Source organism: Protopterus annectens, chromosome 2.part0 (genome assembly GCF_019279795.1).
Source record: "Protopterus annectens isolate FY-2018-M chromosome 2.part0, PAN1.0, whole genome shotgun sequence".
In the NCBI taxonomy this organism is placed as follows: Eukaryota; Metazoa; Chordata; order Ceratodontiformes; family Protopteridae; genus Protopterus; species Protopterus annectens.
Window position 1 is genome coordinate 833,649,347 of NC_056728.1, and position 26,451 is coordinate 833,675,797.

Genomic DNA, 26,451 nt, shown 5'->3' on the forward strand with positions numbered 1-26,451 from the left:
TACTTCATAAAAAGGTATTAACTTTATGACACCGACCCTTTCAAAGCAGGAGCTGCCGCTTTAAAAGTGTACTTGTGTTGTGTGTTGTTCAATGAGTGCAACTTTCGGCAAGTTATTCTGGCAGGTTAGTTATTCGGTGTCTCTCACGTGTGCGGACCTGCCAGTCAACATGGACACGCCCTAACCTGCGCAGTACCCCCAGCGCCTTGTCATTGAGTTGAAGAGTGCCCTCCGGTTCCTGCTTACAGTTACAAAACTTTTTGATATCTGTTTTTTCCCCCTGATCCGGTGGTAGACAAGTGTTATTCTCTGTGGATCAGACTATGTGGTAGGGTTGATGAATAAAGGGGTTATTTTTTCTTATGTGATGTAGGGGACAGTCTTTGGTTTGTACAATGACCTTACTGACATCTACAGCTTTCCTGGTACGTGCTTTGGAATTTAGAGGTGAAGTCATGTACAGAATAGTTAATCATTCTCTTTACCTGCTCTACCTTCCTTGTATGTACATACCCGAGATATTTAACAATTAAAAATGTGCATGAGAAAGGGGCATGGGGTTATTATTATTGATTCAGTTGTTTGTGTGCTGTGCAATTTGGCCAGAAGAATCGGAGACTACTGGAGCTTGGCACATTATTCTTTTTTTTTCTTTGTCCGATTGCAGAATCCACTAATTATCTATTTGTTTGTAGCTGGCAGATCCTTACTAGTGCATTATGGAAGGTCTGCCAGCTAGTTTACCTTCTGCTACCAGCCGTTTGTGAGATATGCAAGTTCCTATTTAACAGGTTGATCGCGGATCGAGGAATATGGGTGCACACACTAACGTGAAAGTAAATACATTGTTCCATGACTGTTTGAGGAACTGATAACACTTGAGTAGGGATTATTCTGGGGTCTCTTATTCCAGGGGAATGAGAGCCACTGCACTAAGTGCTGCACACAATAAAGTTCTAGAACTGTCTGTCTTTGCAATGTGCCGGATGGTAATAAAGAGGGGAATAGCCTATCCCGGATAGGTAGTAGTATAAACAGTTGTTCTTTGCTTGCATTTAGCATAACTTGTATAGATGTTTTCAGTAAATATTGGGAGTAGACGTTGAGGCTAGTGAACTGTGAGGGCACTTGCTTAGCTAAAATGAGTTTTTTGGTTTAGAATGCGAACTGTGCATTGTATATTTTACTGTTACTACAGGATTAGACCCACTGTCTGGCTTGTTTTTGGGTACTTTTAGACTGCAGTTCTGCAGTATTGTATTAATTATTGACTTTATATTTAAGAAGTAAGAGCCTCTGATAATGAAATGACACGTAGATCTTCTCTGCTTGGCAGTTCAAGTTTTAGTATGCAGTGCTGTATTAGTAAGGATGCATTGCGCTGATGTAACAGTGCTGCTGTCCGAGCAGGTTGTGTATTTTTTTGCTTGGGAAAAGTGAAGATCGACTGAACATGTCTGTGATCCCTGCACAGACTGTAGCAGTTTTTACTAAACTTTACAAGGCTAAGACTATGAATTGGACGTGTTTGATGTTTATGGATACGCAAGACTTTTACCATACCCTGGGGATGGCTCAAGGCAAATTGTTGATGTAAAACAAGTGCTATTGAGCAAGTTATTTTAAATTTCTATGCAAGACATCTGTGGTACTACCCCCACAAATAAATGTGAGTGCATTTCTTATATGTGGCTGTTCTATAGTATAGTCTATGTACTAAACGTGAAACAGCTGTAACCTGTACAGCTTTTTTTTTCACATTCTCTTGAAGTGCTGTAATTGGGTGGATTGTAACATGGGATAGTATCGATAAAATTTATTATCAATTAATTAACAAAGTGAGCATAAATAATTATGATTTGTTAAGCAAAACAGAAGAGATCATGATGAGATGTGAACATCTCTGGAATGCGTTCATCATTCACATCCACAGCCCCTTTTTAACCATTTTTGCACATGGGGTCAGGGTGTCACCATTTTTTATAATGTGATATGTTTCAGTACTTCATAGGTTCATAGGTTTATACTAGGCCATTGGCCCTAGGGTATTTTTAAGCCTAGCCGAAAATGTGTTTGGTTCTCTCCATCCTTATAATTTAACTTCTAGAGCCTCTGTCCAGTAGTGCCACTGGAGTGATCCCAGGTGCAAACTTACGGTTTCCCATCCACTCATCAAGATTCCTCTTGAAGAGGGCCAGTGAGGGGCTTTGTCTCACGTGAATTGAGATTTTATTTTGGAGTGTGGGAAGCCTTTGGGATATGAATCTATCCTTCCAGCATGTCCTATTTATTGCTGTGCTGAGGTTTAAGTCCGAGGAGCGTGTGGCTCTAATGGATTTGTTTTTTCTAAGGTGGAGCATGTTGATTAATTCTGGGTTGGACATGGCCTTGTAAGTCAGGCAGAGACCACCTCTGAGCAGGCGGTAAGCAACTGAGTAGAGCTGTTGTTTCTTTACCCTAGTTGCATAGGGCAACTGTTTGAGGCCCATGATCCTTTTGGTAAGGAACTTTTGGGGTCTCTCCACCTGCGTGGAGCTATGTTAGATTTTGGGAATTTTTCTGGCCTTTGTCAATAATGTGTGCAACTTAGGTGGGAGAAAGGGCTAAGTGTTATACTATTTTACTGAATTACTGTATTACATAACAGCTGCACAAGGAGATATAATGAGTACCTACTCAACAGGTTATGTGCAGCAATTATCACCTGTGTCTGAGCATGCATACCTTTGCAGTAATGAAAGGCAGGTCATTATCACCTTTGCAATAAGTCAGTTACAATATAGCACTGAGTCATTATCACTTTTCAGGTAAAACTAACAGGAGCTGTCACTGTTATTCACATAAGTACAACTCGTTATCACATTGATGAATGCACAAGCCAGATTGTGTTTTTTTCTCTGCTTGTAGTCATTGCAAGCCACCATGTTGGCAACATAAATACACTACCTAGCCTCTGAAAGCCCTTATTTATATATATATATATATATATATATATATATATATATATATATATATATATATATATATATACTGGTGTGTGTAACCCACAAAGCATGAAGGTGAGCTAAAATGCTGTAACTGGTATGCAAAGAGAAATGTCCTCATGCTCAAATTGGAAATAAAGCTTTCTAGTATTAGCAGGGGATGTAGGACTGCCAAATCATAAAACAGGACTTTATGACCATGAATCTGTTTAATTTACTGAACTGTAAAATATGCCCCCAAGCACCATCTTTCATGAATATTAGAAACCAATGCAACCGGACTAATATATGTATATCTATATATATTTATATGAATGGGTGTACCTTCGTTGAAAGTTGTGCATCAGGGCTGGCGACTCTGCACGTAAAAATCTACTGCCAATCATCAGCGGACCGGAGTTCCGCTGTGGCGACCCCTAACTGGGAAAAGCCGAAAGACACAACTATATATATATATATATATATATATATATATATCTGTTATCTGTATTTTCACGAGTAACATACAGATGCAAGTATCCATTTTATTAATGCAGTTCATATCTTTGTGAATTAGTGTAACTGAACCACATATGATGAAACAGTTGAATGTCTCAAACTATCACTACATACCGCATGTTGTGTTGCTTTGCAGCTGCCTCTGTGCAGGTGAGTAACATTATATTGTTCTATACCATTGTGTTTTTCAGCTTTGCCTTCACCTGACATTACAGCCCTCAGTGAAGATGCAATCTGGTAAGAAGTCAACCCACGTTTACTTGGGCAAGGATACTGATTCTGACAGTAATACCAGTGGGTCCGAAATGGGAAAGGACACGTAAAAAGACACAGCCTGGGTCAGTGTTGGTCTTTTGACATGTTGCCTTGATGTAGCTCTCCACTCAGTCTTCCTCCCTTCAGGTGTAGTCAGTGTATGTAGGTGAGGGTAGTAAATGTAAGAAGGTCAGGACAGCAAGTAGTGAGTTACTTCAGTCCCTCATCCCTTAGGTCCATTGCTGAACGGGCTCATGTAAAGAGAAAAGGCAGAGGTAAGGCAGACTGCTGCCACTGAAGGAGGTCATGAGACCATAGTGGTATCAGCAGTCTGAGTGGGCAGCCAGCACAGCTATGGGACACTACAGATAACCAACATCTGGAGCCCCATGCCTGTCCTTGGCATATTAGTGGAGCGGCGGTCCTTACCCTGCTTTTTCTCTTTACATGTGCCCTGGCTGTGCACCCTTGTCAGTGTCCACCCATGCTTTATTTCAGATAAGGTAAGACTGTCTTCTGTCTTCGGCATCACCGCGGAAGATGTTCACCTGTTCAGAACGGATGGTATTCACCTAACTGAGGAGGGCATTGCGTTGTTCTTGACCAACCTCCACAATGGCGTGAGGAGAGCCATGCAAGATTGCTAACATTCAGCTTGTGAGAAGAATGGAAAACACCCATGACCAAGTCGGACCAATATAGTAAGTAAAACACTATTATGAAATGTGTTGTGTAAAATTCATTTCTCTGAGCTTGGCAAACGACTCTTATGGAAATTATGATTTTTTTCATCTTTTGGTAAATAACTTTGCAAGGGAGCATCTGAATGTGCCAAGTAATATCTAATTTTGAAGAAAGTATTGCTGGTTCTAACATGGTAAAATAATTGTGCCTGTATGTTTGACACATGTGCAGATATCAAAGTTTGTTTGGTACTTACGGTTATGGAAATTATGATTTTTTTTCATATTTTGGTAAATAACTTTGAAAAGGAGCATCTGAATGTGCCAAGTAATATCTCATTTTGAAGACAGTTTTGCTGGTTCTACCATGGTAAAAGAATTGTGCCTGTATGTTTGACACATGTGCAGATATCAAAGTTTGTTTCTGACTTAGGTTATGGAAATTATGATTTTTTTTCATATTTTGCTAGTAAATAACTTTGCAAGGGAGCATCTGAATGTGCTAAGTAATACGTCATTTTGAAAAGATTATTTATAGTTCTAACATGGTAAAAGAATTGGGCCTGTATGTTATACACATGTGCAGACATCAATGTTTGTTTCGGACTTAGGTTATGGAAATTATGATTTTTTTCATATTTTGGTAAATAACTTTGCAAGGGAGCATCTGAATGTGTTAAGTAATACCTCATTTTGAAAAGATTATTTATAGTTCTAACATGGTAAAAGAATGGTGCCTGTATGTTGTACTCATAGGCAGATATCAAAGTTTGTTTGGAATTAGGTTATGGAAATTATATTTTTCATATTTTGGTAAATAACTTTGCAAGGGAGCATGTCAGTGTGCCAAGTAATACCTCATTTTGAAGACAGTGTTACTCCTTACAGCATGGTATAAGAACTATGTCTGTGCACTCTACACATGTACAGATATCACAGTTTGTTTAGTCTTGTACGATTATGAAAATTATACATTTACAATACTTTTCATTATTATGCCCATATCTTTGCAAGGGAGCATGATGATCACACAAATGATGCATCATTTTGAAGCTGACATTCAGATGCACAACTTCTACACTGATATGTAGGCTCTGTCTGTTACAGGTGATGAGATATTATGCTTTGTTTATTTATCAATTATGAAAAATATTATATTAATCATATTTCTGTGAATATCTCAAGAAAGGAACATCACACAGTAATGGTTAAGGTATCATTTTAAAGCTGACATTCATATTAACAAATTACATTCAAATTGTATGGGACCGCATGGTACACTGACCAAGATATTGTGCTTTGTTTTTCCAAAAAGGTAAAAAATATGCACAATATCAGCATTCCTTGCCAAATATTTAATAATGATTTTGATATACACTATCAACATTTACACTGTTGGAAAGGTCAGTGTCTGCTGAACAACTTTCGCGTTTACATTTTTAGTCTAGCTCTTATAGTTAAAGAGTTATGAACATTTGTTTTCTGTATGGTTTTACAAATGGATTCTCTGAAAAAGAGCTCAGGCTGCACTGTTGTTCCTATGGTGGAATTAAGCAGGCAGCTTTTCCTGAGCTGCTCCGGAGCTTCTATTGGTTTAACTTCCACTTTATTAATCTTCTGTTTTACATTACCCCTTTGTGATCCTATTTTTGTGTTGTGAAAGTTTCCTTATCAGGATACTTTGCCTGTATTTCTCTTCAAATAACTTTGGAGTTGCTTTCTGGTATTGATTGCTTTGGCTGTCTCCTTTGCATAAGTAATGCACCAAAACAGATTGCTTTCTTTCCCATATCCATGTTTATTTTTCATGCCTTTCAAAAATATCTGGGTTTTGTTCTTTACATTTTTTGCACTTTCGTGGTTGCTTCTTTTTCCAAATTGCCCATAGTTTTTGTCTGGCTAATGATTTTCATGGATCAGTTGTATTAATGAACACAAAGATGCATTAGGAGGTTTTGACAGTTTTTCTTGTGTAAGTATTTTCCTTTTCTCTGATTTCTCTCTTAATGTTTTTGCATTTCTTGCATCTGGAAAATTATAGGCATCTTTCATAAAAGTAATGATACATAATTTCTTTCTTATCCTAAACAGTCCAGTCTATCATCTTTATGGCTATTTTTCTGACCTATCAGTTTTTGTGGACTAGTAATTCCTTCTACAATGGGGAAGGGACATCACCCCCCTAAACCTGGCCTAACTCCATTGTTGGAATGTTTCTGTGTCTTGAAGATTCTACACTGTCAGTTTTTCCAGTCCTGGAACCAGTGCACATATGAGGATCTGGCACTTTTTAATGTGTCTTTTTTATTTTTTACCCTACCTCAATCCATGATATATGCTATATAAAATACACTGTATGCATCAGTGTCATACCCAGTAAAGTATAGCTTATTTAAAGACAAGATGTTATGTGATCCTATCTCGCCTACATTCTGACTGATGGGTTCGGAGCCGATCCCTCGGCTCCGACTCGGCACGCTTATGCCAAAGAGCGAAGTCTCTTATTGGCTGAGCTTACTATATCCCAGGATGCACCACTACCAGTCCCCCAGATCTCGTTTGCCGCTAACAAGTGAAGACGTGGTCTCGAGCTGGCTGAGCTAAGTAGTGATTATTTTCACTAGTTTTTCTGTCAGGAATTTCTTTATTCTTCAACAAAAAGCTGTTTTAACAGCTATTCTTGTGTTTAGAGTGCGTTTGGTGAAATTTACTTGGTAAATTCTTGTGTTGTGAGTGTTGACTAGGAGTACCTCTTGTGTGGAAAGGCCTTTCCTGGTCTTTTTGATTGTAGGTGACTTCTGTTCTGTTTAGGGATCTCGGATCCTTTATACTGCTGATATTTTCTCTTCTTTTAAAAGAAGGACAAAGCAGAGAAAATTTCTTTCTAATTACAGTGTTTGTACTGTGTTTTGGCTAATTCACCGGAATGTCTCAGGTTCCTAGGCCTTCAGGCTTTAAAAAGTGCACCAAGTGCAACTTTAAAATGTCTATCACAGATGACCACTCTCTCTGTGTTTATTGTTTGGGTGCAAAACATTTGCAGGAGTCCTGCAGCGTGTGTCACGCTTTTTCCTCAAGGGTCCTCCAAGAGAGGAAAAATAAGCTCATATTGAAAGGCATTATAAAACCCTCCTTTGAAGAAGCTTTAGCATCCTCTCCTTCTCCTGCTAAAAAGAAAAGGGCGTCGGCTCCGACCAGTCCGTCGGATCCGACCGCCAAAAGACATAGGCAGGCTTCTCCTTCGGCTCCAAGGACTTCGGAGCCGAGGTCGGAACGGTCTGCCTCGATGCCACCAGTCTCGACTCCTCTGGCTTCGGAGCCGATGGCTGGGGCATCGAGGCGGGTCATCTTCATCGGCTCCACTGGTTTCGGAGCCGATGAAGGTTGTCCGCTCAGACACTTCCTCCTCGGCGCCGAAGCCCTCCTCGGCACCGATGGAAACTAGTTTGGGTATTCCTTCGGTGCCGATAGTCATTGAGTCGCCTTGGAGCCGGTCCCCTAGCCCCTTGGGGCCGTTGGAGAGGCCATCTCGAACCCGTTCAGTATCCTCTAGGTCATCGAGGATGTCAGATTCGGACATAGACAGGGTGCTCCAAAGACTGTTCCAGTCCCCAGTCTTTCAAAAATTTGTTTCGGCTCCGACCCAGTTGGCTTCGGAGCCGACAGCCCATGCCCATGTCATTGCCATTCCTCCTCCGACCGCTTCGGCTCCGTCGGAGCAGGTGCTGTTGGAGCCGGTAGAGGTCTTAGGGTCGGCTCCGACCCTTACTCCAACCCCGGCCTTCGGGTCCGAGTTTGGTACACGGACTTCTTCGGCTGGACCTGGGGGTGATGTTTCGGGACCTATGCTGTTGGTTCCGAGCCTCCCTCTCGGTGCTTCGGCTGCGGGACTTCCGTCTGCTATCATGGCTCCGGGGACCGGACACTCCCAGGATTCTGGGGGTCCGGCTTTCAGAGCTATGAGGAGTGCCTTGGCCAAGTCTTCTTCAGCCATCTCTCCGGCTTTACTGGCACCTTCCCTGGGCGTGGAGACTGGGTCTTTGGCAGTTCCCCTGTCCTTAGGCAGCGGAGCCCCTGGGCCTGAGGTTACCCCCACTGGGGGTTCCCTTCCTCCTGAGGGTTCTTCGGAGTTGTCTTCAGAGGAGCCCCAAGGAAGAGATCATGCAAGAGGAAGCACGTGGACTCCCCCGAGTCTATTACATCGGACACTGATCTTGATGATGCGGAGGGGTCCCCGAAGTCGTCCTCGGATGATGTCTCATTTGCAGACATCTTAGAGATCCTCAAACAACGAGGCGGCTGGATATCCAAACCCCCCTCTGCTGATGAGTCAGTGCTTCTCAAGGCCTTTGGGGCTCAGCCCTCCGCCTCCTGGGTGTCTCCGCCCTTGACGAGCTCCTGGATTTAGTTTGTCGGAGGGCGTGGGAACATCCAGATACCGTGGAACCAGTCCCTTCTCGTCCTAACAAATTTTTGTCTGCCCCACCCGAGAAGGAGTTCCTGACTAAAGGCGTGGCTGTAGATGCCATGGTGGTGGCATCTGCTACACAACAGGACGTGGCAGAGGCTTCAACGTCCGTCCATCCTCCTAATAAGGAGTCTAGGAGCATGGACCGGTACGGGAAGCGCACCCTGACTTCAGCGGCCTTTACTTTAAGGTCCCTGAATTATTTGGCACATTTTACCAGGCTTCAGAGGGATCTGGTCAAGGAGCTGTCAGATTCCTCTCGGTAACCTACCTGAGCAGCTAGCCCAGTCGGTTAGCTCTCAGTTGGCTATCCTTGCTTCAATTTCTAACTCGTCCATGAGGCTCATTTCATATGCGGCAAAGGGCGGTAGAGCGGCAGGCACAGGCGTGGCTCTACGGAGACAAGCCTGGCTCCGCTTGTGTCATTTTATGGAGGCCTTCAAGTCTTCCTTCACGACGCTCCCTTTGATGGGTCCTCTCTGTTTGGACCTAAGGTTAAAGACACTCTTACCCGCTGTGAGCAAGAAGGAAAAACTTTATCTGCCGTAGGTGCACGTTATTCCACTCCCTTCGGCCTTATCCCAAGGCTAAAGGAGGAGGGAAGATGTGGTTCCGCAAATCACGTAAGTTTTTCCATCAACAGCAGGAAGATTCCCCTTCCAGAGGCAGAGGACGGGAAATTTTTCTGGGAGACGCCGTCCCAGAGGCGGCAGAGGGCCCCGCAATTCTGGAGACCGCGAGTCCTTTCGTGGCTCTTCAGCCTCCCACACTTCATGAGGGATTGCCCGGCTGTGCTGCTCGAGCCAGTCGGGTGCCGCTTTGCCAAGCACCTAAAAGCCTGGGAGTCAATCACTCAGGACAGATGGGTGCTTCGGATTATTGCCGGAGGTTACACCATTCCCTTCACACACTCACCCCCACCGTCCAAAAATCCCGGACCCACCACCCAGTCAAAGGGAAATTGCAGCCGCAGAAGCGTTAAAGCTGCTAGAAAAGGAGTCATCCAACCGGTCCCCACAGACCAGATCGGATCCGAAATTACTCAAGGTTCTTTTAGTGCCAAAAGACAGGGGACCTGAGACCAATATTGGATCTCAGCAGACTAAACCAATCCGTCACGAAATCCAAATTCAATGGTCACGTTACAATCCATTCTCCCATTATTGGAGAAGGATGTTTGGATGTGCTCCATAGATCTCAAGGACGCCTATTATCACATACCGATACATCGGGCGTCCAGGAAGTATCTGCGCTTCAGCCTGGGAGACAGTCATTTCCAATTTTGTGCTCTGCCCTTTGGTCTCACCACAGCCCCCAGGGTGTTCACCAAGTGTTTGGCAGTAGTAACTGCTCACCTGAGGAGTCTTGGATTCCAAGTGTTTCCCTATCTGGACGACTGGCTCCTGACTGCCACCACCAGTCATCTACTAATGGACAACCTCAAAGCCACCTTTTCCCTGGGTGCTGCCCTGGGAATTACATTCAATTGGTCAAAGTCTGTCTTGCTGCCCTCTCAGCGCATAAGGTTCATAGGAGCAGAGATAGACTCAAAATTGATGCGCGTTTTTCTTCCTACCGAAAGGATCCAAACTTTACAAGGCCAAGTTCAAGCCCTGCTTTCAAGATCCAAAGCCCCAGCCAGGATGGTCCTGCAACTTTTAGGTTCAATGTCTGCCACGGTTCTACTAGTTCCTCTGGCAAGATTGCACATGAGGATTCTTCAGTGGCTATTATCGACTCAATGGTCCTTTCAGAATCTTCCCCTCAATCACCCCATTATGATTACAGAAACGTGCAAACGGGACCTCCGCTGGTGGCTTCACCCGTCCAATCTGAATCAGGGAAGACCTTTTGTTATCCCCCCTCCGGTGGCCACCCTGACGACGGATGCCTCCCAGACAGGGTGGGGGGGGCATTGTCTGGGCAGGTTAGTTCAGGGTTCCTGGCTTCCAGACGAAACCTTTCTCCACATCAGTGTGTTGGAGATGAGGGCTGTACTTCTGTCCCTACAGGCTCTCCACAAGTTTCTCCCTCAAGGCATTATCGCTATCCACACAGACAACATGTCGGTGGTCTGGTATCTAAACAAACAAGGAGGGACCAGATCTTACCCCCTTTGCAGAGAGGCCATGAGGGTGTGGGAATGGGCTGTAGCTACCAACCGCTTCTTGGTAGCGACCCACATTCCAGGGAAATCCAATATATTGGCAGACAGATTAAGCAGGACAATTCTCTCTCCTCACGAGTGGTCCCTGAACGAAACAGTAGCAGCTCAGGTTTTCAGAAGATGGGGACGCCGTGCTGCGACCTGTTTGCAACACCACAAAACACAAAGTGCAAAAGGTTCTTCTCCTTGACTCCACATCAGGGGGAGGCAGCTATGGATGCTCTAGCACAACCTTGGCCAACAGGGCTACTTTATGCTTTTCCTCCGGTTCCACTTCTCCCCAAAGTCATTCAGAAAGCTTCTCAATTGGGGTCCACAATGATACTAATTGCTCAGACTGGCCTCGTCAGGTATGGTTCCCCTACCTGAAGAAACATGCGGTGGACGATCCTTGGGTTTTGGATCTAACCCCGGATCTGCTAATTCATCAGTCGGGACGACAACACCAGTCCCTTCGCACGTTGAAGTTGACAGCTTGGCTCCTCCACTTCCGACTTTAGTCAGAAATCACACCTTAGACCCGGAAGTTATTCACATTTTATCTTCGGCCCACAAACCCACCACTAAGAAATTGTACCTCAGTAAGTGGAAGAGGTTTGCTATCTGGGCTCAACTCAGGGGCTTAGACCCTATCACTGCCCCGATTCCAGAGGTTTTGAAATTTTTAACATCCTTGTTTAATCAAGGATCTTCAGTCTCTACTATTAAAGTCCAACTTGCAGCTATCTCTAAATTTCACGAATTCATGGATCCACCGTTGATGAGCAGCAGATTATGCAAAACTTTCATTAAAGGTGCGGGGCTGTTAAGACCCCCAGTTTTTCATCCCGCGCCTCCGTGGGATCTTGATTTGGTGCTTCGTGCCTTAACATCTTCCCCTTTCGAACCGGCTGCTACATGTGAGTTAAAATATTTGTCTTGGAAAACTGCCTTCTTAGTTGCAATTACCTCTGCAAGAAGGGTTTCAGAGCTTCAAGCCCTATCTATCAAACCACCGCATTTGATTTTTCACAAGGATAGAGTATCACTTAGGCCTAACCCATCTTTTGTCCCAAAGGTTTGTTCTAATCTCTGTCTCCAACAATCTCTAGAGCTACCAGTTTTCTTTCCAAAATTCTCCAACGAAGCAGAGTACACTCTCCATAAATTGGATGTTCACAGGCAATTGCGCTTCTATCTAGACAGGACTCAGCAAATTCGTAAATCAGACCAGTTGTTTGTGTCCTTTTCAGATAATAAATTGGGTAAAACCATCACAAAAGCTACTATCTCCAAATGGATTAGAGATTGTATAACTCAGGCTTATTCCTCTTCAAATAAGCAACTTACAACATCTATCAAAGCTCACTCTACCAGAGCTATGGCTACTTCTATCGCCTTTCATTCCAAGCTCGCTATTTCTGAGATTTGTGCTGCTACTTGGTCCAACCCGCACACTTTCATTTCCCACTATAAATTGGATGTGGCATCTAAAGGGCGAGCATCATTTGGTTCCACGGTACTCAGGAGTGTTTTCCAGTGAGCCACCCAGGATTCAGGTGCTAGGACGCTGTCCCATCAGTCAGAATGTAGGCGAGATAGGATCACATAACATCTTTTAGTTATGTACTCACCATAACTTCAGATGTTTGGGATCCATCTCGCCTACATTCCTAATACCCACCCTCCTTCCCCCGGCCTTGGAGATCAGAAGAGATTGAACGGTTTTGAGTTCTACTGTTTTTATCTTGTTTCATCTGACAATGTTATATAAGCAGTGCGTGCATGTGTGCATGTATGCGGACAAACTAGATCTGGGGGACTGGTAGTGGTGCATCCTGGGATATAGTAAGCTCAGCCAATAAGAGACTTCGCTCTTTGGCATAAGCGTGCCGAGTCGGAGCCGAGGGATCGGCTCCAAACCCATCAGTCAGAATGTAGGCGAGATGGATCCCAAACATCTGAAGTTATGGTGAGTACATAACTAAAAGTTTATTGCTAACCAGTACCCTACCTTTTTCTACATTCCACTATAGTTGGAAACTGAGTACAGGAAAAAGAGTTTGAGGTGATCCACATAAGACATGTTATTTACACCCTGTATTCTTTTAATGAGGAATCTCTGTGGCCATTATGCTTGTTGCAAATGCCTGGTCAGGTACATGTTGAAGAGTGCAGTGTACTCAATGACTGGTCTAATGAGGGCTAAGCATAGCGAGACTATGATCTCCTTAGATCTGGATGCCTTGTCATAACTTGTAACTTGCCCCACATAGAAGGATTTTCTCACCACCGTGAACACATGGTGATCAAAGTTCAGATTACTGTCAACCTGAGTTCTCAAGCCCTTATCACCGAGTCTGCTCTTAGGAAAGTGTATTAATGTTGTAATTTGCAGGGGTGGTCATCTTTCCAAAGGGTATAAGTATGCATTTTTGCATTGAGTATTAGGCTGTGTTTCTGGTGCCAGTTACTTGGCTCTCAGACCCTCCTCAAGGATATCTACATCTTTGGAGGAATCGGTCATTGCACCCAACTTGCAGTCATCTGCAGATCTGGTCACCCAAAGACTCTCTAAATTTGCTATGACTTCAGGGAAGTGTATTCCAAACAGGAGAGGTCCAAGTGCTGAGTCCTGTGGAACACCACTACTAACAGCCCTGTTGGTGGAGGTGGATACCCCTACCCTAACTTCATGTGTCCTATCCATGAGCCATTTCACTATCCATCGGGTTATATACAGATTTATGTCTAAATTTTTGAGTTTGTCTGTTATACCCAAGTGATGTAGTGTGTTGAATGCCTTTACCAGGTCGAAGTAGGCAGTTTTTTGCCCATCATCCATGGCTCAAGTGGCCTTCTCAAAGTAGTCCACTGGGTTTAGTAGGTGTGACCTATCATTGACAAAACCAGACTGGGATGGGTCCAGTGTTTGAAGATTCCATATGTATTTATTAGATCCATGATAACTTTTTCCATGCCTTTGTATATAAGACTAGTCCAACTTATGGGTCTGCAGTTCCCTGGGTCTGTTGATCGTCCACCTTTATGTAGAGAGATAACTGTTGCAATCCTTTATTCCCTAGGGACAAAACCTGTCTGAAGGCTGTGGCTGAACAGACATTCTAGTGGGTCTGAGGGGTAATTTTTCAAACTATATAGGAGGCATACCTGGATATTATTAGGGCTCATTGCTGTATTGTTTTTAACTATTAAGAGCTCAGTGAGGACCCATTGTTTAGTAACAGTGGGGGGATAAGTTGTAGAGGATATTTCTTGTGGAGTAACTAGTCATCTTCGAGTCATATGGACTCTGTCTTCTGCTTGTACCTTTTTGCTGTTGTGTAACACTTTTGAGTAAAGTTACTGTTGTCTACTCTTTTATCGTGGACTTTTGTAACTACTTTAGCCAATTAAATGTTTCTGTCAAGGCTTTTCTCAGTGCACTGTAAGGTTGAAAGGTAGGGCTTCAGTTATAACTTGAAATGTCATGACATCACAAGAAATTAATATAGCAATAACCCACGCCTGGGTGTGAGTAATGCTGGATTTACCCACGGTTGGTGTGGTTTGGTCACGAGGGCGAAGCCCGAGTGGCCAAACAAAGACAACCGTGGGTAAATCCAGCATTACCCACACCCAGAAGTGGCTTATTGCTATTATACAATGCCATTATTTAAGAAAAAAAAATACTTTTCTTAAATAATGGCATTGTATAATGCCTCCTTGCTGCCCTTCCGCAGCTGTCTGGTATTCTGCGGCAGATCTGATGTACTGCGCATGTATACTTTAACTTCCACCATTTAATCCTTGGCACTGCTTTCACACTCCTCCGCTTCTTGATCACCAACATCATCCTACAGACCACCATTCTATGCTGCTTAACTACACTTTCCCCAGTCACCACTTTACAGTCTCCAATCTCCTTCAGACTGGCCCTCCTACATAGGATATAATCCACCTGTGTGCATCTTCCTCCACTCTTGTAAGTCACCCTATGCTCCTCCCTCTTCTTAAAATACGTATTCACCACAGTCATGTCCATCCTTTTTGCAAAATCCACAATCATCTGACCTTCTGTGTTCCTCTCCTTAACACCATACCTACCCATCACTTCCTCATCCCCTCTGTTCCCTTCACCAACATGCCCATTGAAGTCCGCTCCAATCACTAGTCTCTCACCCTTGGGTACACTCACCACCACTTCATCCAACTCACTCCAAAATTTTTCTATCTCATTCATTGCACACCCAACTTGTGGAGCATATGCACTAACAACATTCATCATTACACCATCAATTTCCAGCTTTGTAAACATCACTCTATCAGACACTCTCGTCACCTCCAAAACACTCTTGGCATACTGTTCTGTTAGGATAACCCCTACCCCATTTCTTCTGCCATCCACACAATGATAGAACAATTTGAACCTGCCTCCTATACTCTTGGCCTTACTTCCCTTCCATCTGGTCTCTTGCACGCACAATATATCAACCTTCCTTCTCTCCATCATATCAACTAGCTCTCTCCCTATACCAGTCATACTGCCAACATTTAATGTTCCTACCCTCAGTACTACACTCCTAACCTTCCTTCTCTCATTCTGCCTTCGGGCATGCCTTCCCCCTCCTCTTCTTCTTCATCCAACAGTAGCCCAATTTCCGCCAGCACCCTGTTGGCTAACAGTACTGGTGGCAGTCGTTGTTAACCCGGGCCTCGACCGATCTGGTATGTAAATATGAAAAGATCTCCGCCTAGCATTGTGGGATATGGGGGAGCCTTGAGCCGGTGGAATTAGCTCTCGAGCTTTAGTATTGGCCGAGTCGGAGCCGAAGATCGGCTCCGAACCCATCCAGCAAGAAAGAAGGCGAGAAGAAGACAACTAACATGGAACGTTATGGTAGGTACATAACTTCTTATTTTTACCTAAAGTCTGTTCTGAGTCAAACATCAATCAGGTCATTGAACTACCAGTGTTCTTACCCAACCACTCTAACAACTTGGAATATATGCTGCACAAACTTGATGTTCACATACAGCTCAGATTTTATCTTGACAGAACTAAAGATATTAGGAAATCAGATCAACTTTTTGTATCCTTCTCAGAAGCAAGAAATAGCAATCCAGTGGCTAAAACAACCTTATCTAAATGGTTATCCGATTGTATATCCTTTGTTTATGAAAATTTGAACATGCCTTTAACGCAGTCTCACATTACAAAGTAGGTAAGGCTTCTAGGGACAGGTCTTCCTTTGGTTCTACAGTACTGAAGAACATACTCCCATGAGCCACCCAGGGTTGAAGGTGCTGGGGACGCTATCCATCAGTAAGAATAATCGGCGAGATTAACAACTTCACATATAGACGTTATGTACTTACCATAACTTTCCATGTGAGTTGTTTATCTTGCCTTTATTCTCACGTCCCTCTCTCCTTCCCACTCCTGACTGACTGACTTAGAGGCTAGCGCCATCCTGGTTATTCAATATTTCTCTTTCCCTTTGGGTACTCTCCTTCGTAGATATGAGGAGGGATGATGGGTATATTGGGAAAAAGATGCTAAGGATGGAGCTGCCAGGTAAGAGGAATAGAGGAAGGCCTAAGATAAGGTTTATGGACGTGGTGAGAGAGGACATGCAGGCGGTTGGTGTGACAGAGCAAGATGCAGAGGATAGGAAGAAATGGAAAGAGATGATCCGCTGTGGCGACCCCTAACGGGAAAAGCCGAAAGAGAATGATGATGATGATATATATATGGGTTCCTATGACTTCGTCGACAGTTCATTTGATCGACAGTTCATTTGGTCGACAGTTCATTTCATCGACAAGCATTTTAGGTGGGGGGCTTCGCCCCCCACACCCCCCAATGTGGGGGGCTGTGCCCCCTACCCCCCCTAACTATATATATCAACTCCAGGGTCGCACAACATTGGGGAAGGGGGCAAATGCTTGTCGATGAAATGAACTGTCGACCAAATGAACTGTCGATCAAATGAACTGTCGACGAAGTCATAGGAACCCATATATATATATATATATATATATATATATATATATATATATATATATATATATATATATATGTATAGACTATTATTCACAGCAAACAATATCTGAGGTAATTCTTTCAGTGCATGTTGGGATAAGGGGCTGGTCTCGTGCTACTGGCAAACCTTGAGCTTGCTGTCGGTCGTGTCGGAGCCGAGGATCGCCTCCAACCCATCAGTGAGAATAAAGGCGAGATAAACAACTCACATGGAACATTATGGTAAGTACATAACTTCTATTTTATTTTAATGAAACTCCATGATATTATGTAGTCCTATCTTGCCTCCATTATTATGTGTGGGTTCCCGACTCGGCCGCTTAGAAAGTCTGAAAACTTCTGATTGGCTCGTGGCTAATAGGTATCCCATGGTGCATGCGCACATTCCCCACATCTCGTTTGCTGCGTCTTCAGTTGGAAGCTTCTTTTGGTTGGCCGTGGCTAAGTGATTTAGTTCTTTATTACTACTTTTCAGGAGTTTTTGGCTTCGTGTGAAGTGTTATACTGATTGCTGATAGCTTTATTGTGATACTGATTTGTGTCTATTAACCGGATTTGACTTATTACTGCTTATAAAATTCTTGGGCCTGTTGGCCTTTTGTGTGTGGTTCCCGTGAGTGTGTGCTTTTAGACTATATCATTTAACTTAGAGGTGCTAGTTTGTTTCCCTTTTTCCTTTGCAGTAGGGTCATTTAAGTTAGAGAACCCAGTAAAACCACTTTTTATTTTTTTGTGTGAGTGTTAGGGCTAGATCAGTTTAAGTTAGAGGATCTAGTTCCTCTCTTGTTGTGTGAGTGTGTTGTTTTTTTCTCTACTGCCATTATGTCCAAAGAACATAAAGAGCATAAACAGTCAGGATTTAAAAAGTGTACTAAATGCTCACAAAAAATATCCATCACTGATGGACATAGCATCTGTGTGTACTGTTTAGGGGCCATACATCTTCAAGAAACTTGTCTCTTTTGTCATTCCTTTAGCCCTAGAGTGCTCCAGGAATGGAAGAATAAACTGATCCTAAAAGGCATGTTAAAACCTTCCTTTGAGGAAGACCTAGCCAGTTTTTCCTCCTCTGCTAGGTCGCAGTCTTCTAGAAAAGATAAGGGCAAGACCTCAGAAAGGCCTTCTCCAGCCTCAACTTCTGTCTGAACCTCCACAGAAGTTACCAAAATTGGAACTGGCCTCTGTCTCTTTGGCTCCACTGTCTTCGGAGCCGACTGAGATTCTGGACATGGACCTTGCAGTATCGGCACCAAGTGCTTTGGTGCCGATCACTAGCAGTCCTCTTCGGAGCCGGTCTACAGACATTTCACCGGTCTCCCCTTCTCTAAAATTGCCTGTATTGCAGAGAGCGAGGTCTCCCACACTGTCCTCCAGATCCTCCAGGAGCTTATCTGAAGAAGACATGAAGAGAGTGGTGCTCAGACTCTTTAAGTTGTCGGCCTTGCCAAAATTTTTATTGGCACCGACCATTTCTGTCTCTGAGCCAATTCCTGCTACCGATCTTGCTCTTTTTCCTCCTCCAACCCAGATTGGGCCTTTGGAGCCGATGCTGACGATAACGACTATAGTGTCCTCAGCTCCAGCACACCTTGTGTGGTTGTCTTGGAGCAGAGCTCTGCTCAACACTATCGGCACCGTCCGAAATGTCTAGGGTCTGAAGCTCTTCGGTCGGGCCCGAGGAGGACACTTGGAACCGAACCTCTTCGGTGCAGAGTCTTCCTCTTGGTGCATCGGTCCAAGTGAGCTCGGACCCTACATTGCTCTCGGAGCCGATTCCTTTGGAGCCATCGGCACCTACGCTCTCTTCAGAGCCGGGGCGTCGTTTGGAGCAAGAGGAATCTGTCTTTATGAGGATGAGGAGCATGTTGGATAGTTCATCAGTACCATGTAGGAGTATCGATGCTATACTCCCTCTAGCGGCGACTACGGTCTCATCATCCTCTCTCCACCGGGAGGGTAGAGACTCATAGCCTCACCACCCCCATTTGAGTGGTCCACGATCTTCTGAGACCTCCCCAGAAGACCCCGCTGAGCAGCCCCATCAGAAGAGATCATTTAAGGGGAAGCATGTAGACTCCCCTGATGAGTCTGCCACATCTGACACTGACATTGATGAGTCGGAGGGGTCCCCGTAAGTCATCCTCTGAAGATGTCTTCTTTGCAGACATTTTGGAGATCCTCAGGCAGAGAGGTGGCTGGCCCACTGTTACTCCATCCGATGAGGAGTCAGTGTACCTGAAGGCTTTTGGGTCTCAGCCCTCAGCTTCATGGGTGTCTCCGCCATTTGATGAATCTTGTGAGTCAGAAAGCATGGCAGACTCCTGATGCCTTGGAACCAGTCTCCAGAAGGCCGAATAAATGTCTTTCCGTCCCTAAAGACAAAGAGTTTTTATCCAAGGGTTTACCTGTTGATGCCATTGTGGTGGTGGCGGCCACCAAGAAGGAGCTAGCAGAGACTTCTTCTTCTATCCATCCATCTAATAAGGAATCCCAAACAATGGATAGGTACGGGAAGCATATCTTCTCTTCAGCAGCTTTTACACTCTGATCGCTGAACTATCTATCACATTTTACAAGACTTTAGAGAGATCTCCTAAAGGAGTTAGGAGATACTCTTCAGGGTACCTCTACTGAAGCCGTCCCATCTAGCTCAGTTGGCTACTCTTACATCTATTGTTAACTCCTCCATGCGGCTGATCTCATACGCAGCTGATGGTGCGAGTAGGACGGTGGGTTCAGGAGTCTCCTTAAGGAGACATTCCTGGATGCGTCTATGCAACTTTGCTAAGCCTTTCAAGTCTACGTTCACCAATACTCCCGTGGACGGATCCTCTCTTTTTGGATCCAAGGTGAAAGATACCCTCACCAGGTATGAGCAGGAAGGAAAGACTCTCTTTGCCGTGGGAGTCTATTTTACTGTTCTTTCTAGACCTTACCCTAAAGGTCAGAAGAGTGGCAAAATGTGGTTCAAGAAATCACAGAGACCTTTCCAGGACACACAGGGTGATTCCTCCTTCAGAGGCAGGGGAGGAGGACATAATGGTAGACATCGCCCTAGAGGCAGGGGAGGCCCACAAAATCAGGGAGGTCATGATTCCTTTCGTGACCATCACTATCAGCGTTCCTGATGTGGAACCTGACTGTGTATCTCTGGTGCCAGTCAGGGGATCGCCTGTCCTTGTACCCAGAAGTGTGGCTAAATCTCACTCGAGACAAGTGGGTACAAGACTTTATCACCAGTTACTCTATACCCTTTTCCCTTCCACCACGCCCTCCCAAAAGGATCCCAGATGTACCATCCAGTGACAGGGATCAGGCGGCTATAGAGATAGAAAAGCTGCTATTAAAAAGAGTCATCCAAATGGTCCCAACAGACCAGACAGGATTTGGAACATACTCCAGGTTCTTTTTAATTCCAAAAAGAACAGGGGACTGTAGACCCATCCTAGACCTCAGCAGGTTAAATGAGTATGTAAAGAAGCCAAAGTTCCGAATGGTCACTCTACAATCCATACTCCCTCTGTTAGGGAGAGACAGCTGGATGTGCTCAATAGATCTCCAGGATGCCTACTACCACATAATGATGGACAAAGCATCAAGGAGCTACCTACTCTTGCTGGGAGCCAATCATTACCAGTTTCAGGCGTTGCCCTTTGGTCTCACCACAGCCCCCGGGTATTCACCAAGTGTATGGCAGTAGTGACAGCTCATTTGAGGTGTCAGGGAATCCATATCTTTCCATACCTAGACGATTGGCTCCTGACTGCCACCACCAGGCATCGCCTAGTTCAATCGAGAGATTCCACAATCAATTCCTGTTCCCAGTTGGGAATCTCGATGTTGTTGTTGTTGTGTCTTTCGGCTTTTCCCAGTTAGGGGTCACCACAGCGGAACTCCGGTCCGCTAATGATTGGTAGTTGGTTTTTATGTGTCAAGTTACCAGCCCTGACACACAACCTTCAACGAAGGTACGCCCATTCACGCATGTCTCCACGCAGAAGACGCTCTAGCTGAGAATCGAACCGGACAGCATCTTACTGTGAGGCGACAATGCTACCACAACTCGATAAACTGGGAAAAATCCTCTACTTTGACCACTCAGTCTATAACTTTTATAGGAGCAAACATAGACACGGTCGATATGACAGCCAGACTACCTATAGACAGAATACAGAATCTTGTGCAACAAATTTACAGGATACTTCCCCTTCAAAGAGTCAAAGGGAAGGTGGTGTTGCAGCTTCTCGGAACTATGGCGTAGACCATAACCTTGGTACCTTTAGCAAGACTACATATGAGAATACTCCAATGGCTCCTGTCATCCCAGTGGTCATTTCAGTAGTTGCCTCTACATCATCAGATTCTGATTATAGATTCTTGCAAAAAGGACCTATGCTGGTGGATTCATCCAGGTCATCTTACAACAGGGACTCCCTTTGTACTGCACCAAACTGTTGCCACTGTGACCACGGATGCCTCTCAGATAGGGTGGGAGGCATTATCTTGGCAGGACTGTCCAAGGCACATGGCAAGAGCAGGAGGCCCATCTGCATATCAGTGTCCTAGAGATGAGAGTGGTGCTTCTAGCATTGCAAGCACTTCACGACTTTCTCCGTTTTGGGACGATAGCTGTCCAGACCGACAATATGTCGGTGGTCTGATATCTAAACAAACAAGGGGGGACCAGATCATACCCCTTATGTCGAGAGGCCCTGCGAGTTTGAAATTGGGCAATTTTCTTCCCAACGCTTTTTCATTGCAACGCATATCCGGGGGACTTCCAACATGATAGCGGACAAGCTAAGCAGGACTATATTGTTACCTCACAAATGGTCCTTGAACCAGAAAATAGCCAGTATGATCTTCCAGAAGTGGGGACAACCCTGCTGCGACCTCTTTACCAGCCCCATCAACACCAAATGCAGCACCTTTTTCTCTCTCATTCCCCCTCTTGGAGAGTCTCCAAGAGATGCACTCATCCACGATTGGCCCCCAGGACTCCTTTATGCTTTTCCTCCTTTTCCACTCATCCCCAAGGTCATACAGAAAGCAATGCTGTTGGGAAGCAAGATGATCCTCATCACTCCTTACTGGCCTCGTCAGATTTAGTTCCCTTTTCTTGGGCCTCACCTGTTACACTACCCATGGACTCTGGACCCAGTGCCAGACCTCTTGACACACGTCAGGTTGTCTTCACCCCAGTCTCCACACTCTCAAACTGACAGCATGGCTGCTCCAGTTCTGTCACTTGTCAGGCTTCATGATCTGTCTCCAGCTGTAACTCATTATCTCTTCTCACAAGCCTTCGACTAGAAATTGTATAACAGTAAATGGAAGAGATTTGTTATATGGGCACACAACAGAGAAGTTGATCCATTTACAGCTCCCATTACTATTGTTCTAGAGTTTCTTTCAGAACTCTTTCACCAGGGTTCAACGGCTGCTACACTCCGAGTTCAGCTAGCAGCAGTATCTAATTTTCATGTGGGGATTAATGATTCCAGTCTTTTGTCTCACAAACTGTGCATATCTTTTCTTAGGGGTTCCATGATGTTAAGACCTCCTGTGCAAGACCCCATTCCTCCTTGGGACCTGAATCTAGTCTTGTCTAGACTTACTCTGCCACCTTTTGAACCAGCCCATAGTTGTCAGTTGAAATTCCTGTCTTGGAAGACTTTTTCTGGTAGCAATAACCTCAGCCAGACGAGTTTCTGAATTACAGGCCCTGTCTGTTAAACCTCTATATTTAATTTTTCACAAAGACAGAGTCTCTGTCCGGACTAACCCTTCTTTTATTCCTAAAGTCTGTTCTCAGTTTCACTTAAACCAAACAATTGAATTGTTAGTGTTCTTCCCTAATCACTCCCAATAAAACAGAGTATACATTCCTTCAATTGGATGTGCATAGTGCGTTTCTATATCCACAGGACCAAAGGATTTAGAAAATCAGAACAGCTGTTCGTTAATTTTGCTGAGGCGAGAATGGGCTTGCCAGTTTCCAAGGTTACACTATCGAACTGGATCTCTAGTTGTATTTCCTTTATTTACAGTTCATAGGGAAAGGAGTTATCCTTTAAAATTAAAGCGCATTCCACCAGATCCTTCTCTACTTCTGCTGCTTTCTAAGCCAGGACACCTATTGATAATATATGTGCAGCAGGAACATGGGCTACCCCTCATACCTTCATTTCCCATTATAAATTGGATTTAACTTCCAGGGGTAGAGCCTCATTTGGTTCCATAGTACTCAGGAGTATTTTCCAGTGAGCCACCCATTCAAGATGCTAGGGACCTTGTCCGACACGTAATAATGGAGGCGAGATAGGACTATATAACAAAGAAGTTATGTACTCACCATAACGTTCCATGTATGTAGTTCATCTTGCCGAACATTATCATGAACCCACCCACCAGCCCCCTTCCTGAAGGATCTGGATACAGTTTTTCCTTTTCTACAGTGGTTTATACCACAAGGGCGCTTTTTATTACAGTTTATTCTTCTGGACCTTTGTCCTTTTTCCTGTCTTATCCTGCTAGACTAGTAGCAAACAAGATATGGGGAATGTGCGCATGCACCATGGGATACCTATTAGCCACAAGCTAATCAGAAGTTTTCAGGCTTTCTAAGCAGCCAAGTCGGAGCTGAGGATCGGCTCCGAACCCACACGTAATAATGTTCGGCGAGATGGACTACATACATGGAATGTTATGATGAGCACATAACTTCTATTTCATTCACCATTAGGATTTTGGCTGGGTCTTCTTTTCTGCACTTTCCCTTTCTGGTTCCTTCTTTTGACTGTTGATAGAACGTTGTTGATAGGGGAGGTGTGTAATTGTGATATCTTGTTTTTCCTTAGGATCCCTTGTATCTGAGGTGGGGCTTCTGGTCATGGAATGCAGTTGCTCAAGAGTTCCTCTTTCATCCTGGCAAATGTTCTGTGGGTTTGTTGGCATGACAGATGAAAGGCACAACTCTGTTCCAATTGGCAGAGTGATTCATTGTTTGGAGTGTGGCACTGATCTTTGGCTTTAGTGTCTCTGGAGATGTCATTGCTGTCAGTAAAACAATGCTGTGTCATCCAGAATTAGTCTAATGGTGTTTCTCTTTAAGGAATAATTTTTAGAGGTGGTATACCTCAGATTATACCTCTCACTCCTTGGTGTGTTACTGTGCTCCACCTTTCCTTGTGGTTCTCCAGGTGGGAGGTAAAGGGATTGTTTATCTTGTTCGGGGATTGAGAGATTTCCTAGTAAGCCTCCCTCTCACCCTCGGATATTTTTCTCATCCTAGTGTTTTGCAATGTAGAGAAGTCTTTCTTACCCTGATGGCCAAGCGAGGTCTGTATAGAGTAGGTCATTTTGTCTTAAAGATGAATGAAATCTTTCCTGGTCTTTGCCAAGGTGTCCCTATTTTTTTGGAGGGGAGACACTTGGCTCCAAGTGCTTTCTTTTAATTCCTGGCTTGCTGGCTGGTTATTCTTGGGTATGCACCATAAAGCTGTTGAGGAAACCTTCCATTTACATTAAAAGTGTAAATGTTTCTCTGGATGAAGTACCCTGTCAAGCCTAATGTGCCTGTCAGAGTGTATGTATTGAATCTTCCTTGGTCTTTGTCAGGATATTATCCCCCTTTTTTTCAGGGGGGGTAACTGCTGTCACCAAACCCTGTCTATTAATTAGCTGACTTACTGACTGGTTTCTCTTGGGTATGTACTGTAGAGCTTTTGGGAAACCTTCCATTCTTACTGAAAGTGTAAATGCTTCTCTGGATGAAATAGTATCCTGTTCAACCACATTGTGTCCATTATAATCCAGGTATTGGTGGTTGTGCTTTTTTTTCATCAAGATTACTGAGCAGTGTTCATTTTGCTTTCCTGGGTGTGGGTGGTAGTGGGGCTTGACTAACTGGTTACTGAGGACCAGGTTTGCTCACTTTGCTTCAACTTCCCTTCTGAAGGTGCTACTTCTATTTTTTGTGGGAGCAAAAACAGTAGAAAGGAGTCCTTTTCTCCCTGATACAGTTTGTTTTCTTATTTCCTTTTGGGGGAGGCTTGTGATCACCAATTCCTGTCCTTAGGAGATTAGTGGCTTTACCTTTGATAGTGGACAGTGTCCAGCTGTATGTGATTGCTTCAAAGGTTGCCTTTAGGAGTAGTTTTCTGCAGTGATTATTTGGCCCTGCTTTGGCAGACTTGCAGTTTTTATTATGAGAGGAGTACAGTGTCGATGCTTTTTCCAAACTTTCTTGAGAGTCAGCACCCTAATGGCTAGTCTCAGTACATCTCAGCTTTTTACTGCTCTGCTGCTATGTAAAATATCTTGACCCAGAATCAGGTAGTCTGAATGTGTTTGCACCCAGTTCGCCACGAACGTGTGGTGCACTGCTGGAGAGAGGCAACCTCCTCCTGTCCGCACTATGACCCAGTGACGAGCAGCACTCCCCACCGAACTTGTGGCTAGCCAACTCTGGCCAATCTGAGCTGTGCAGCACAGCAGTATTAAATTTAGGTGGGATTCTGATTTGGAGGCTTTCAATCATAATCCCATAGATGGTAGTTTTGCACCATTGGCTCCTCATTCAAGCACATACACCATATGTCTGAACCTGTGGTTTCTCTCGTACTGAGCAGGATTACTTTAAAAACACATCATCATTAGGGTAAAGCTAACCTGTCTTACGACAGTTGAATCCCAGCCCATGTTCCCTATTACTGGAGTAAACTCTGAACCTCAAAGGATTTCACTAGCTATATGTTACTAATGGAGAATTTGTTTTGTAGCAGACACAGGACAATGTAAGATACAATAGCTAACATATAAACTTTGGATCTTAAATATTAATGTTTATCTAGTTCAGTAAACTTACTACTTTATTATAAATGTAGGATACTGCTCACCTCTAACCATCAAACTGCTCTTCAGAAAACAGCCTTATTCCTCGAGGCTTTCCCCAAGAAAATGACATCATGTTCATTCAGCCTACACTGAAGACCAGAGTAGAAGCCTTCTCACACCTTGAGGCTGCAACTTGGAACCAATTACCTAGTGAAATCAGATCACTAACCTGCTCAAAGAATTAAAAAAAAAAAAAAAAAACTTCATACCCCACACAGTCAATCAGAATAAGTGCAGTTGTTTTACAGAAATTAGTCAGTGTTGCCCCTAAAAACACACCAACACATGTAAACTCAAGTGTTATTGCATGCTTATTTTATTTGCATAAAGGTGTGATGCTCATTTTTTTACTCATTGTAATTGACTGCTTGTGTATAATGTACCTGCTGTATATTCTCCCATTATTTGTATTGTTTTATTGCTTTATAAACCCAAGTCATAGCTGGACAGGGTCAGTAGTACAGCCCACTTAA